Genomic DNA, 14,183 nt, shown 5'->3' with positions numbered 1-14,183 from the left:
ACATGTACACATGCTGTTCTGCCTAGTCTTGTACCAACTTGACATACAAACTAGAGTTGTCTGAAAGGAGGGAACCTCAGTTGAGAAAATACCTCCATACGATCCAGCTGTATGGCAACTTCTTAGAACTTAACTACTATTAAATTAAATACTTAATTACTATCGGTGGGGAAGGCCCAGTCCTTGGTGGGTGGTCCTATTCCTAGGCAGGCGGTCCTGGATTTCACAAGAAAGCAGGCTGAGCGAGCCGTGAGGAGCAAGCCAGCAGGCAGCACCCCTCCATGGCCTCTGCCTCAGCTCCCACCTCCAGAGTCCTGCCCTGTTTGAGTTCCTGTCCTGCTTCCCTCAGTGATGAACAGTGATGTGGAAGTGTTTCCTCCCCAAGTCACTTTGGTCATGGTGTTTCATCACAGCAATAGTGACCCTGGGACACATGGATTGGGTGTACGTGTGCTCACGTCTGAGAGAGCAATCATGTGTGTGCAGGCAGACATGCATATGTGTATGATTGCCTGTGGGGCCCAAGTTCATGTCCGATGCCTTCCTTCATCAAGCTCTACTTCATATTGAGACAAGATCTGTTGAGCCCAGAGCCACTGATTCAAGTAGTCTAGATCCCCAGTTTGCTTTGGGGACCCCTTGTCTCCTCCTGCTGAGTGCTGGGACCACACACGACTGGCCACCACGATTGCTCAGTATTTAGCTGGGTTGGGAGGCAGGGTCTAAACATCACTTCTCACACCTGAATGACGAGTGCTTAATCCACGGAGCCAGCTCCCAAATCAGATCTAGAATAGAAAAAGTCTGAGTATTCACAGAACATGTTTTCATAGTTGACCATAAAGCAAACCAGTGACTATCTACCTTGCCTCAAACTTGTGGCAATCCTCCTGTCTTAGCTTCTCTTGTGATGGATTACTGTTCCTGCCTTGAGAGGTTAGAGCGAGAGCTAATATGAGCACACTTATGGGTGCACTTTGTATGCAGGCACACATGTGTGTGGAGGTCAGAGGTTAACTCCTTTCTCAAGGGTTGTTCACTTGTTTTTGGAGACAGTGCCTCCCACTGAGACCCAGGGCTCCCCAAGGGGCTCTAGCATATAAATTCAGAGGGAAACAGACTTCACACGATTGCTTGTTGTGGTGTGGAGACTTTGTGCGTACAAGGCAAACCAACCTTGCAGACACTCCCAGACTACCTGAGCAGAAGTGAAGTCTCGGGACTAAATTCAGTGCCATTTTACACCACTTGCCACAGAGAAAACCTCTTATAAGTATCACCTGTCAATAAAAAGCCCATGAACTGAGGCAGGAAATAGGAGGTGGGACCCTGGCAGGAAGAGAGAGGATTCTGGGAAATAGTAAGAGATAAGAGAGACTTGCTGAGATCTGGGAGAGAGAATAGATGTAGAACCAGGCGGTATGAACTCAGGGAGATGCTGAGGAAGATGCAGAGGAGACGCGAAGAAAGAAGCAGGCCTGTACTAAGAGAGGTAACTAGCCCAGGGGTAGGCATAGAATAGCTTTAATGGGTTAAATAAGTTACAAGCTAGTCAGGGAATGAGCCAAAGCTGTGGCCAACACATTTATTAATAAATAATTACTCTCAGAATCATTGTTCCGGGGCTGGGAAAAGAAAAAAACAGATGTTTTAAATTGTTACAACTTGCAGAGGTGACATTCTGTAAAGTTACCCCCAACACCAAGCCACAGTTGGGGACCTAAAATCAACCCATCAACAGACATCTTTTTTTATGTCTGTTTCTGTTTTAAAACTCCACATTTGAAATTTATATTAACTCATTGGCCCTGAACTTCAGACAACAGCCATGTTATTCATATCTGGGTGAAGCCAGGAGGCAGAGCACTGTGTTCCTGGGGGACTACACAGCAGGCTGGAGCTGAGTTCACATGCGGATCATTTTAAACAATAAAGTCACCAAGACACACACACACACACCGAGGGGATTCAGGAGATGGCTCCGTGGGTAAGGTTCTTCCTTCAAATTCATGAGCACTGGAAATCGGGTCCCAGGCAGAAGACAGGAACTGAAGCAAACTGACTGGCTAGAATTGGCGAGCTCAGGGTTAGTCTTCACATATCCATGCAGGCGCATATAACATGAGAGAGAGGAAGAGGGAGAGAGGCTGTGCGTGAGTGTGTGCGCGTGTGTGTGTGTGACAGAGAGAGAGTGTGTGTGCATGTGTGTGTGAATGTGTGTGAGAGAGAGTGTGTGTGTGAGTGTGTGAATGTGTGTGTGAGTGTGTGCGCGTGCTCATGTGCGTGTGTGTGTGCATGTGTGTGCATGTGTGTGTGAATGTATGTGTGAGTGTGAGTGCATATGTGTGTGAGTGTGTGTGAGTGTGCGTGAATGTGTGTGTGAATGTGTGTATATGTGCGTGTGAGTGTGTGTGCATGTGTGTGTGCATGTGTGTGTGAATGTGTGCATATGCGTGTGTGTGTGTGTGTGAATGTGTGTGTGAGTGTGTGTGTGCATGTGTGTGTGAATGTGTGTGTGAGTGTGTGTGTGCATATGTGTGTGAGTATGTGTGAGTGTGCGTGAATGTGTGTGTGAATTGTATATATGTGCGTGTGAGTGCGTGTGAGTGCGTGTGCGTGTGTGTGTGTGTGTGTGTGTGTGTGTGTGTGAGTCCTCCAGACCTCCCTCAGGAGCAGGCTCCCCTCAGCTTGGGGAAGCCAGGTTGAGACAGTACTAGCTCAATTCGTTTCTCTGGGCAAAGCTTTCCTTCAGACAGGTGACCTTTGACCCCAGGACTCATGCTTTGATTTTCTCTCTAATGAGAAAAGCAATAAGAAGAGCAACATTCACCCCTGGCCCCTGTGCTATGCACGCTCAGGAGCAAAAGCATGGGTGCAGATCCTCAGGCACTCGGGGGTCACAGGGGTCATCACGCCCTACTGCAGGACAGAGAGGGCTCACCACCTGGGCCTTCATCCCACCTTCGCTGCTATTGGAGGTGGAGGGTGGAAGAAGACAGAGCTTTGTCCACACAGCTTCCCGTCCCACCCTCCTGGGACTCTTCTTTGCCAGTTCCTCAAAACAAGACCAAATACAAAATCCATTGCAAAATGGAGGCACAGAACCCCTTCTCCAAAGTGTCTTGTGTTTCTGAGCCCTGGCTTGAGGAGACCCTCACTGCCACAGCTGTTCGTCCATGAGGCCCTTAGCCCTTCACATCAGCTTTCTTGTGAAGAACTGTGGAGAATCTTGGTACCTAGAATCTTCTTTGTTACAGCCAGATTGAAACCAAAACCAGACAGCACAAAAGACTCCTGAGGCCCCTCCCCTCCCTGAGGACCCGTTGGAGGCTAATGGTTGGGAGAGGGGGCGTTTTCTCTAGAGTTTTAGCCACTGGCGGGTTGTCCATAGTCCAATAGGTGACCTCCCACCCTTGCTCCTGTGATTAAACCCAGTTAATCAGGTTAAATTTAAATCATTTCAAAGGAGCCAGTGAGATAAATCCACCTGTAAAGCTATTTCCACCTAAGCCTGACAAGAATTCAGCCCCCAGAACCCACACAAAACCCAGTGAGCACAGCAGCTCACATCTGTAATGCCAGCACTCCAGGGGAGGTGGGGGGTGGGGCAAGCGGCAAGCGCTGTCCTGGAGCGCACAGTGGCCAGTCGTCACAGCTTGGCAGAAACAGCTTCCTCAGCAAGGAGGAAGGAGAAAACCCACTCCTGAAAGTGATCCTCTGACCTCCACAGGCGTGGTGTGACCCGGGTGCACACAAACACACGCATGCACGCAGAATAAAAACATTTTAAACATAATTTAAAAGTCATTTTTTAGTTGAAGTAGAACAATAGCAGCAAGCCAGCATCAGGTACTGTAAGACCGAGGAGCAGCTCTCCTCCCCTGGGGGGCAGAGGCTAAACACTGCCAAGTGTCATTTAAGATCATTCTTTGTTGTTGTTTTAATTTTATTTTATATGTATGTAATTTTGTCTGCAGGGTTGTCTGTGCACCACATGCGTGCAGTTCCTGTCGAGGCCAGAAGAGGGCATTGAATCCCTGAAACTGGAGTTGCAGGTGGTTGTGAGCCTCTATATGGATTCTGAGAATTGAACCTGCGTGTAGCCAGTTAACCTCTCAGAGCCATCTCTCCAGCCTGGGAACTGTTATGGGGTCTCAGTGAGATCTTTACCGTAAGCAGCTATTTTGAAGGACTAAACTCTATGGGGTGGCCTGTGTGAGAGGCCCTCTCACTAAGGCACTAAGGCCTGGCAGCCTGATGTGGGAACTGGGAGCCTAGAAGCCCTTCTTGGCAGCTGGCCGACACCCCTGTGCTGCCTGCCTGGTTTGGATGCCTACTCTGAGGCCACTCCAGCAGCTATGCAGAATCACCACATCTGCAGCTGAAGAAACATTCCAGCTGGCCTGCCCTAGCTCAGGGAAACAGTTCTCCAAGCCAGACAAGACTGTATGAACAAGTAAACTCTGACTGACTCAGACAAGTGAACTCTGACTGACCCTGCTGCCATTTCCACCCACCAACAGGAGCCATTCACCTGATGGCTCTGCTGAAGGCTTGTGATTGGTGCAGGACCCAATCCTTCATTTGCATGAGGAACTGAATTGTGATAGGTGTAAATGTAGTCCTTCATTTACATGAGGATCTGTTCTTTAAGCCCCAGATGTGTGTCTTGCTTCTCCCAGTTCCTGTCCAGGGAGAACAAAAGGGCCCCACAGCTGATGGGTGACCACGAGCCCTGGATCTAGATGAGGTGATTTTGAGTGAATTTCCTCTACCTTTTTTCTCCTTTCTGTTCTCCATGTTTCCTCTGAGGAATACATAATTATGGAAATAACCAGTGTTCTGGGGGCTGAGGAGATGACTCAGTCAATGAAATGCTTGCCTTGCAATGTCAAGGACCTGAGTTTGAATGCCAGAACACATAGGGCATGACGGAGAGAACTTTAATGCCAATGCCAGAGTCCTGAATAGCTGCTGAGCCTGCTTAGCCTCCTTGGTGACTAAGCCTGCAGGCCAGTGAGGGACTCTGTCTCATCACCTCAGTGGGTAGCTCCTAAAGGAAAAAGCCCAGGGTGGGTTTCTGGCGTCCACACACATGTGCACACATGCACAGGCCTCTTAATACATAAACATGTTTGCACATTGGGGAGGAGACAAGAGAGCTAAAGGCAAGAACAAACAAACAACAACAAAGAAACAAAAACAAAATAAAAACCATTAAGGCTGTACCAGTGTAACAGGTTGTAACCTCTTTCTTGTGCTGATGTAGCAACCAGCTATTGCTCCAGTTCTTTCCGCATTTCCCAGGTGAGAGCATAGAGCTACAGGGAGTTGAGTTCACCCTAAAACTCTCAACTGGCAGGCAGGGGAGCCACAATTCCCACAAGGCCTTGGTGACACAGCCTCACCTCTGTAAACTCAGTCTCCTGTCCCATCATGCAGCACCAGGGAGATGACCGTGGAAGTCACAGAGCCCCAGTGACGGGCTCACTACGCCCTCAGACTGAGGATCCAGAGATGATTTTATGCATGGTTTTTTCGTACACACACACCAGATCCTATAACTCCAGCTCCCAGGGACCTGACGTCCTCTTCTGGCCTCTGTCCGTGCTGCATTTAAAGGCGCATGTCTACACCCAGACACACACGCATACACATGACTAAAAATAAAATTAAAAAATTTTTTTCTTTGTTTTCTGAGACAGGATTTCTCTGTGTAGGTAGGTCTGACTGTCTTGGAAATTCACTCTGTAGTCCAGGCTGGCCTCAAATTCACAGATCCACCTGCCTTTGCCTCCTGGGGACTGAGTCTAAAGGCATGTGCTACCATGCCTGGCAAACTAAAATATTTTTGAAGAAGAATGTGAAGTACTTAAGACCTGTCCGCTGACCACTGTGGAAGCACCCCTAAAGGAAAGGAAGATTAAACACAGCAGTACAGCACGCTCACGCACGGTCTCCCTAACTGGTCCACCAGAGATGAGCTTAGGTTTAGTGTAGTCCTCGGTCAAAAGCCTGGTAGACTTTTGTGTGAAAGTTTATAAACTGATTCTCAAAGCTTTTCAGAGGAGCTGGAGGATGGCTCAGTGGTTAAGAGCATGCGCTGCCCTTGCAGAGAACCCAAGTGTGGTTCCCAGCACCCACCCCGTAGGTCACGGCCACCTATAACGCCGGTGGCAGAGGATCCAGCACCACCATCTGGCCTCTGTGGGATCATGCCCACGTGCACACACATAAAAATAAAACAATTTTTTAAAGTTTTATGGAAACACGTAGGTCCTATAATTAAGAAAAGGAATTTTGAATAAAAGGAAGAATGAATTTGGAAAACGGATAACATCTAAGTTTTATACACACCTACATTTTGATGATGCTTACTTTACACTACAGTGACTGACAGATGACACAGACGTAAGGCTGGACATGTCCGCGGAGCAGAACAGGGAATCCAGATGCAGACCTGTGCAGAGGCGCGGGCGGCGCTGGGAGAGGGCACTGGAACAATGGCATGAGGAGCGGAGGGCATTGGCTGAAGTAACTGAGCAGCTATAGAGTGATGTGTTCAAAAGACAAGAAAAAGGATGAGGGTTGGGGAGAGGAGGAGGGGAAGAGGGAGAGAAGGGAGTCTGAATACAGGTACTCACAGAGGGAAGACATGTGCAGGCGGAGACGCGCAGGAGTCAGGGCTGGGTGCAGAAGCAGCAGAGATCTCAGGAATGTGTCTACAAACCAAGGCACCAGTGACCCCAGGCAGAGACCCAGAGCTGGTGGAGTCCTGCTGCTGACACTGCACTTTCTTCCTCCTCTGGCCTCTGAAACAGAACGCACACAAGTGACAGTTATTTCAAGCCACCATTCCTAAGGTTGTCACAGCTACCTTGGGGTTGAATACATCTACTAAACACAATGCAGAGTTGTGGACTACAGTTCCCAGGGTGACATCTACAAGATACTCCCACACCTAAGCCTCAGGGAACATTATGAAAGAGAAGCTGGAAAGAGCCAGAGGTCGGGAAATCTGCTGTGAGACTGTGTCTCCTAATAGTGTCAGAAGGTGCCGACATTAGTTTATAGTCTCACCAGCATGTCTGCCCGACGGTGAACTAAACAAGGACAACACCCACAGACATGTCAAAGTAGACGGGGTGGGGGGGCCTGGAGAAGGGGAGGGGAGGGGCGGGGGGGGGGTGAGATCACGAGGCCACACCCTCGTCAAAGAACTATAGGTAAATGAGGGCTCCAAAGATGCACATTGGTTACTCGATACCAAACCATCGGCCCTGAAAAGGTATATATAAGTAACATTGTTACAGAGACTGAGTAAGTTATGGTTAGAAATATGTGTGTGTGTGTTATATGTATAGCCATGCGTGCAGTTAACAATAAAGAAAAGAGTCTGTGTATCTGAAGACAGCAAGAAGGGGTATACGGGAGGATGTCTGGGGAGGAAAAGAAATGTAATTGTATTGTAGTCTCAAAAATTCTTTAAAGTAAAAAAAAAAAGACATTGATAATACCAAAAATAAATAACTACACAGGAGACGGCGCCTCCCGCTGGCTTTCTGAGCTCTCCTTTTCAACCACCCAGGTCCCCACCCTGCAGAGACCCTGGTTCATCTGTGTCTGCTTAGCTTAGGCCTGGCATGGTGTGCCTAGTGTAGAGCCAGCCCTTGGTGAGGTGCCTCTACCCAGCCCAGCACCCCCAGGCCAGCCGCTTGTGTGCTGGAGAATGACCCAGGGCTCTCTCCTCTCCCACAGTCCTCTTCATGCTCGGATTGAGTTCATTGATTGTTCAAACCTAAGATCTCCAGGCTTAAACGAGAGCCCTTGGAATCTAATTAAAATCTCGCCAGCCACAAAGCTAGTATCCTCCTGGGAGATGTCCCCCTCAGCATTTCTAAGCCTGAGCCCTCCTCGCCAGCTCCGTGGTCAGTGAGGTTCGGCTTTTCCCCCTTCAGCAGTGCTGTGGAGCTCCAGGTCTCCTCCACCTGAGGCAATCAGCCAGATCAGCCTGTTGGGAGCCTCTTACAACTACATCTCTGCGCCAAGGTCTCCCCCTGAACCATCGAAGCCAGCCCCGCAGCAAGCAGACATCACAGGCAGCCTGCTCATTAGAGCCCTGGCAGCAGCTGGGCTCTGGGTTAGGCCCAAACTCCAGGTCTGAAGTCTGTCTTTCAATCAAATTATTAGTGCCCAGAGCAAACAGAAACAAATCCAAATTTCCCAGTCAAATTAGAGGTTCCGATTTTCCTTTTTAAATCTGTATTGACCGTTTCCTTTAGTGATATCTGTGACTCAGAATCAATGTCTAGTTCTTTGTTTTGTTTTTATTCTGAAAGTTGATGGTGGCTCTGTGTGTGTGTGTGTGTGTGTGTGTGTGTGTGTGTGTGATGTATGTGATGTGTATGGTATGTGGTATGTATGGTGTATATATGTATGTGTGGTATGTATGGTGTGTGTATATGTGTGAGATATGTGTATGTGTTACATAGGATATGTATGTATGTGGTGTGTGTGTAGTATGTGATGTTTGTATATATGTGTGCGATGTATGTGATGTGTGGTGTGTAGGATGTGGTGTGCATTTGTGGTATGTGTGTAGTGTGTGGTGTGTATGTGATGTGTATGGTATGTGTATATGCGCTGTGTGTTGTGTTTGTGTATGTGTATGTGTGTGTGTATGTTTGTGTGTGGTGACAGAGATCTAACCCAGGCCCCCATGCAAGCTAGGAAGGCATCGTCCCAGCCTGTATACCTTTTGTTCACAGCCCAGACAACTCAGCTAGCCTGTTTTCACAGACAGATTCATGTATGCACTGAGGGAGAGTCCTGACTTCCAGGCAGCTCTGGGCTCTCAGATAACCACTTCCTGCCCTCCGTGGTCCTCGTGGAAACTCATGAATGAGTTACTACAGGAAAAGATCTAGAGTCCCTCCCTAAGGCCACTTTGGAAAATTCACCAAGCCAGGCAGTGGTGGTGCACACCTTTAATCCCAGCACTTGGGAGGCCGAGGCAGGTGGATTTCTGAGTTCGAGGCCAGCCTGGTCTACAAAGTGAGTTCCAGGACAGTCAGGGCTCTACAGAAAAATCCTCTCTCAAATAACCAAAAATAAAAAAAGAAAAAAGAAGAAAACTCACCAGTCTGTCAACCAAAACCTTCCCTGAAGCAAATATTACTCCATTTTCCATAAGGAAGTTGAGCACCCTCAGCCTCTGGCACACATGGAGGTCACTGAGACAGTCATTCAAAGGATGGCTACAGTGAAGGGAGTCTCACCATTACAGAGGACAGGTGTCAGCAGGAAGCACGGGGCTGGGGACAGCGGGGTGAGGAGGAAGGTGTCACGGGCTTCTGACCAGCTCGTGAACAGCTGCCAAGGTAAAGGCAAGTTCCAAGGCCCAGAAGACTGATGGGGTGAAGCAGGTACTAAGGACTGATGGTTCCTCAACTTCCACTTGGTGCCTTCAATAAGAAGGTCGGTGTGGGCCTGCGAGATGGCTCAGCAGGTAAAGGTGCCCGCCACCAAACCTGCCGACCTGAGTTTGATCCCCAGGACCCACGTGGTAGAAGGAGAGAACTGACTATCACAAGTTGTCCTCTGACCCCCCCATGTCGTACGAAATAGATTGTCATGGTCCATTTTCAGTATGAGTGCACAAGAGTTCATCCGAGTCACCGAAGAGCGGAAGGTGCAGGACCCCTCCCCTCCACCCAGCTCCACCTTGTCTAGAACTCTGAAAGGTGAAAAGTTACAGACCTCTGATTCCATGACTGAGATCACAATCATGGGGGAAAACAGGAGCAGTCTAATCTCCAAATTATTTATTAGGAAAGGCTCTACGCCCTCAACTGATGAGATGGGGAGTTGGGAAAGGGGTGTGCCAGACTTTGTATGAGAAGAGATTTGCAAAACCACAACAGGCTACCAATTCTGCCTTTTTTCTGTGCCGGTGTCCCTATCTGCAGAATTGTATATTAAAGGGCTGGGAGGTGGCCCAGCAGTTAAGAGCACTTGCTGCTCTTGTAGAGGACCCAGGTTCTGTTCCGAGCACCCATGTGGACTGCTCACAACCAAACTCCAGTAGCAGGGGATCTGGTGCCCTCTTCTGGCCACTGGGGGCACTGCATGTATGTGATATAAAGTAAAATAATGAAATAAAATCTTAAAACTCCTTTGTTTTCTCTAGCCTCTTAAATCTATTATTACCTTATTTCTAACAATGTGCACACACACACTGAGAGAATAAATAAATAAATGTAATTTAAAAATCACAAAATAACATGAAAGTGCAGGTAGACATGCCTTTGGAAGGAAACAGACACTGTGGTAGGAGGATTCTGTAGAGGGACTAGAACAGCGAGCGTGCATGTGTAGTGAGAGGGGAGGTATCAGACTGGCTTACATGATAGGTCAGGGAGCCCGGCGCTGGCTGTCTGCACACCGAGAGCTGGGTTCCCATGGTTCTAGGGAAGCCGGCCTCCTCAGTCAGTTCAGTTCAGCGCTGGAGAGTGCCTCATGACAGTCCTGCTGAAGGGCTGAGAAAGTGGCCTCACACTGGGTGCAGTGGCAGGTATTGTCAGCAGGCATTTCTGCCCCTGCCGTCCATCCGTCCATCCATTGGTCCGTCCATCCATCTGTCCATCCATCGGTCCGTCCATCCATCCATCCATCCATCCATCCATCCATCCATCGGTCCCTCCGTCCATCCGTCCATCCATCCGTCCATCCATCGGTCCATCGGTCCATTCATCGGTCCATCCATCCATCCATCGGTCCATCTGTCCATCCGTCCATTCATCGGTCCATCCGTCCATCCATCCATCCATCGGTCTGTCTATCCATCCATCAGTCCGTCCGTCCATCTGTCCATCCATCGGTTAGTCCGTCCATCCGTCCACCCATTGGTCTGTCCATCCATCCTTATGCCTATTTCTCCATCCAGACTGTTTGCTCCTTTGAAGGGCTTTCTCCCCTGACGCCCAGGTGTGTTCACCAGCCCTAGACATCTTCATGGGTCCACAGTGAAACCTGTGACCAGCCCTCAGTGTCTAGTCCACATCACACACACACAAAACCCCAAGCAAGTCCCTACACATGCTTATTAAGACAGGAAAATATCCTGCTAAGCTTAGGGCAAGCCTGCTGTTGTGATGTACACCTTCAACGCCAGCACTTGGGAGGCAGAGGCAGGAGGGTCAGGAGTGCAAAGCTGTCCTACATTAGAAACGTATGGGTGATGGCCATGGTGTGCGATGGTCACTCAGAGGAGGCAAGACGGTTTTATCCCAGTACTCAATATCACACAAAGCAGTTCACACTCCAAAAAGACAGCTGATGCTCCAGCCACCCAATCTGCATTCTAAGTAACAAGGTTAAAGAGAGAGAAGTGTCTGACCCTGCCACCCTACCCACTTCCCATGACCTCCTCACCTACCAGAGGCCTACACTAGTCCTGGGGTGCAACCCTGTTCCAGGGAGGCATGTAAGGTGTACTTTCACTGGGAACATACTCCCTGGATACAGCCCCATATGTGACACACCCACGAAACACCAACCCACGTCCGGGATGACGACATAGAAATGAGAACCTTCAGCAGAAGGCATTCGACATGACACACAGGCAGGGTAAGAGTGTATACCATCCTCACATCATGCCTCTGCTTGTGTCTAAAACGTAGCACGTGTACGTGCATTCACAGATGGGAGTGTAGACATACCTCTGTGTGTGTGCTTTGCATATATATGTGCATATATGTATGTGTATGCACATCATATGTGTAATGTTTGCATGTGTGTATAGCAGCATATATATATGGAGACAGACAGACAGACAGACAGACTGGGGGTAGAGAAAAGCTCTCCCCACACAGCCCAAGCTGACTTCAGACTCTCAATTCTTCTGCCTCAGTTTCTCCAGTACTGGGATGACTTGAGTGCCCCACATACCTGGTCTTAGGCACAAGTTCCGGACTATTAGAAAATCTCCAACAATTGACACAATTCACAAGCGTGAGTTACACCATGTGGAACTGTTGGCCAATGCACAGACCAGGCTTGCTGTTTTTGAGTGCTTATAGAAACACATGAACGGACAATTCGGGTGATCAGAGAACTGCCCAGAAACAGGGAAGGGCCCTGCCGTGGAGCTGTGTGGGTGCAGTACGGCAGAGAATCTAGAAAGCCACATTAGTTTTTATTTTCATTGTAACCCCAGTCATTTGGAGACAAGAAGTCTACCTTAAATAGCTTGTGATCATAAAGGAAATTGCAAATAAGTGACAAAATATTTAGAGCCACACGTCTACCTAAGCATCACTTTCCAATACCGGTGGGATGCAGTTCAAGTGCATGGGGCTGTAGCTCTAAATTTATACCCTTAACTCTATTATATTAAGAAAAAGAAAAAACGAAGAATGCTGGGAACAGGCTGCAGCATTCAACCCAAGAGCCTGGAAAATATCAAAGACAAAGAAATAATACAAAGGAAATCTTTTTAACAAGAAGAATTAACAACTGGAGAGGTGACTCAATGGTTACACACACTGGCTGCAGTTTCAGAGGGCCTGAACTGGATTTCAAGGCACCATAACTGGATAACTCATAAAAGCTGTAACCCCAGGTCAGGTGGGTCTAGTGCCCTCTTCTGGCCTCTGCAGGCACAGCACACATGTTGCAGACACACATACACACACATTAAAAGAAATAAATACTTGAAAAAAGAATGAATTAAAAAAATTTAAGTAAGGAGGTATTTAGTATGGGGGGGCTATTTCCCCCGGGGTTCTCTTCTACAGGGGACGTCTACATGGGACACCTGATGACCTGCAGGGACAGGAGTGGCTGGTTCCCCAGGTTGGACAGAAGAGCCAAGCTTACAGTCCCGCTGACTGCCCACCACTCCCTGGCTGTTGTTTCCAGGCCCCACTCAAGAGGGTGGCCTTTGCTGTTCTCCACTACAAAGTAAACCAAGTGTGATGGCACTGCCTCCAAAGGACACCAGTGGGTGTCGCTTGCCTGCCCTGAGGACATGTCTGAGGGTAAGAGGACAACTTGTAGGCATCGGTTCTCTCCTTCCACCATGAGGGTTCCAGGGACCAAACTTTAGCCGTCGGCTTAGCAGCAAGTGCCTTGCCTGCTGTGGTGGCTGTTCTTGGTTGCCACCTTGACTACATCTGGAATTCACTAAAACCCGAGTGGCAGAGTACATCCATGAAGGGGTTTGTTCTTCATTAAATCATTGAAGTGGGAAGACCCACTTTTTTTTTAAGGGAGCGTGAGGGAGGGGAGCGAGGTGGGAAGTGAAGGTGCAGAGAGGAAGAAGAGAGGCTTCCCTGACCGGGAATCGAACCCGGGCAGCGGCGGTGAGAGCGCCGAATTCTAACCACTAGACCACCAGGGAGCGCCGAATCCTAACCACTAGACCACCAGGGAGCGTCACCACTTTTTTTTTTTAAAGATTTATTTATTCATTATATGTGAGTACACTTAGCTGTCTTCAGACACACCAGAAGAGGGCATCAGATCTCATTACAGATGGTTGTGAGCCACCATGTGGTTGCTGGGATTTGAACTCAGGACCTTAGAAAGGGCAGTCAGTGCTCTTAACCGCTGAGCCATCTCTCCAGCTCCGGAAAGACCCACTTTTAATCTGGAAACGTTGAGTTAGAGAGACCCATCTTTAATCCGGGCCACGCCTTCTGCTGGCCGCCTACATAGGGACATGGAAGAAGGAGACTTGATCTCTTTGCCTGCTTGCTCTGGCTCTCACTGGCCAGGCTCATTCCTACGCTGGCGTTAGAGCCCACTTCTTCAGGATTCTGGTGTATACTGAAGACCAGCTGGGACAGCCAGCCTCACAGACTGAGCATAGTCTCAAGATTGTGTTCTTGGCCCTTCCACTGGTAGACAGCCATTGTTGGACTACCTGGACCAGAGCTGTATACCACGATAGATAGATAGATAGATAGATAGATAGATAGATAGATAGATAGATAGATAATAGATGGAGAGATGGAGAGAGAAAGAGAGAGAGACAGAGAGAGACAGAAACAGAGACAGAGAAAGTGTGTTCATTCTATAAGTTCTGTGCCTCCAGAGAACCTAACTAACACACCCGCTAAGCCGTCTTGCTGACCCATTGTCTTAATTCTTAAATGATACACAGATTCTGTAAGAGAGAA

The 14,183-nt window shown here is 48.5% G+C and overlaps 1 non-coding gene across 1 annotated transcript; it reads right to left on the bottom strand.

The window, feature by feature from the left end:
* Positions 1 to 13,330: 13,330 nt before the first annotated feature.
* Positions 13,331 to 13,402, bottom strand: Trnae-cuc (transfer RNA glutamic acid (anticodon CUC)). Its single transcript has one exon. It is a non-coding gene; the product is annotated as a tRNA-Glu (tRNA).
* Positions 13,403 to 14,183: the final 781 nt, after the last annotated feature.

Source organism: Apodemus sylvaticus, chromosome 1 (genome assembly GCF_947179515.1).
Source record: "Apodemus sylvaticus chromosome 1, mApoSyl1.1, whole genome shotgun sequence".
Taxonomy (NCBI): Eukaryota; Metazoa; Chordata; class Mammalia; order Rodentia; family Muridae; genus Apodemus; species Apodemus sylvaticus.
The sequence above is the reverse complement of the archived record's forward strand: the minus strand, read 5'-3'. Positions and strand labels throughout refer to the sequence as shown.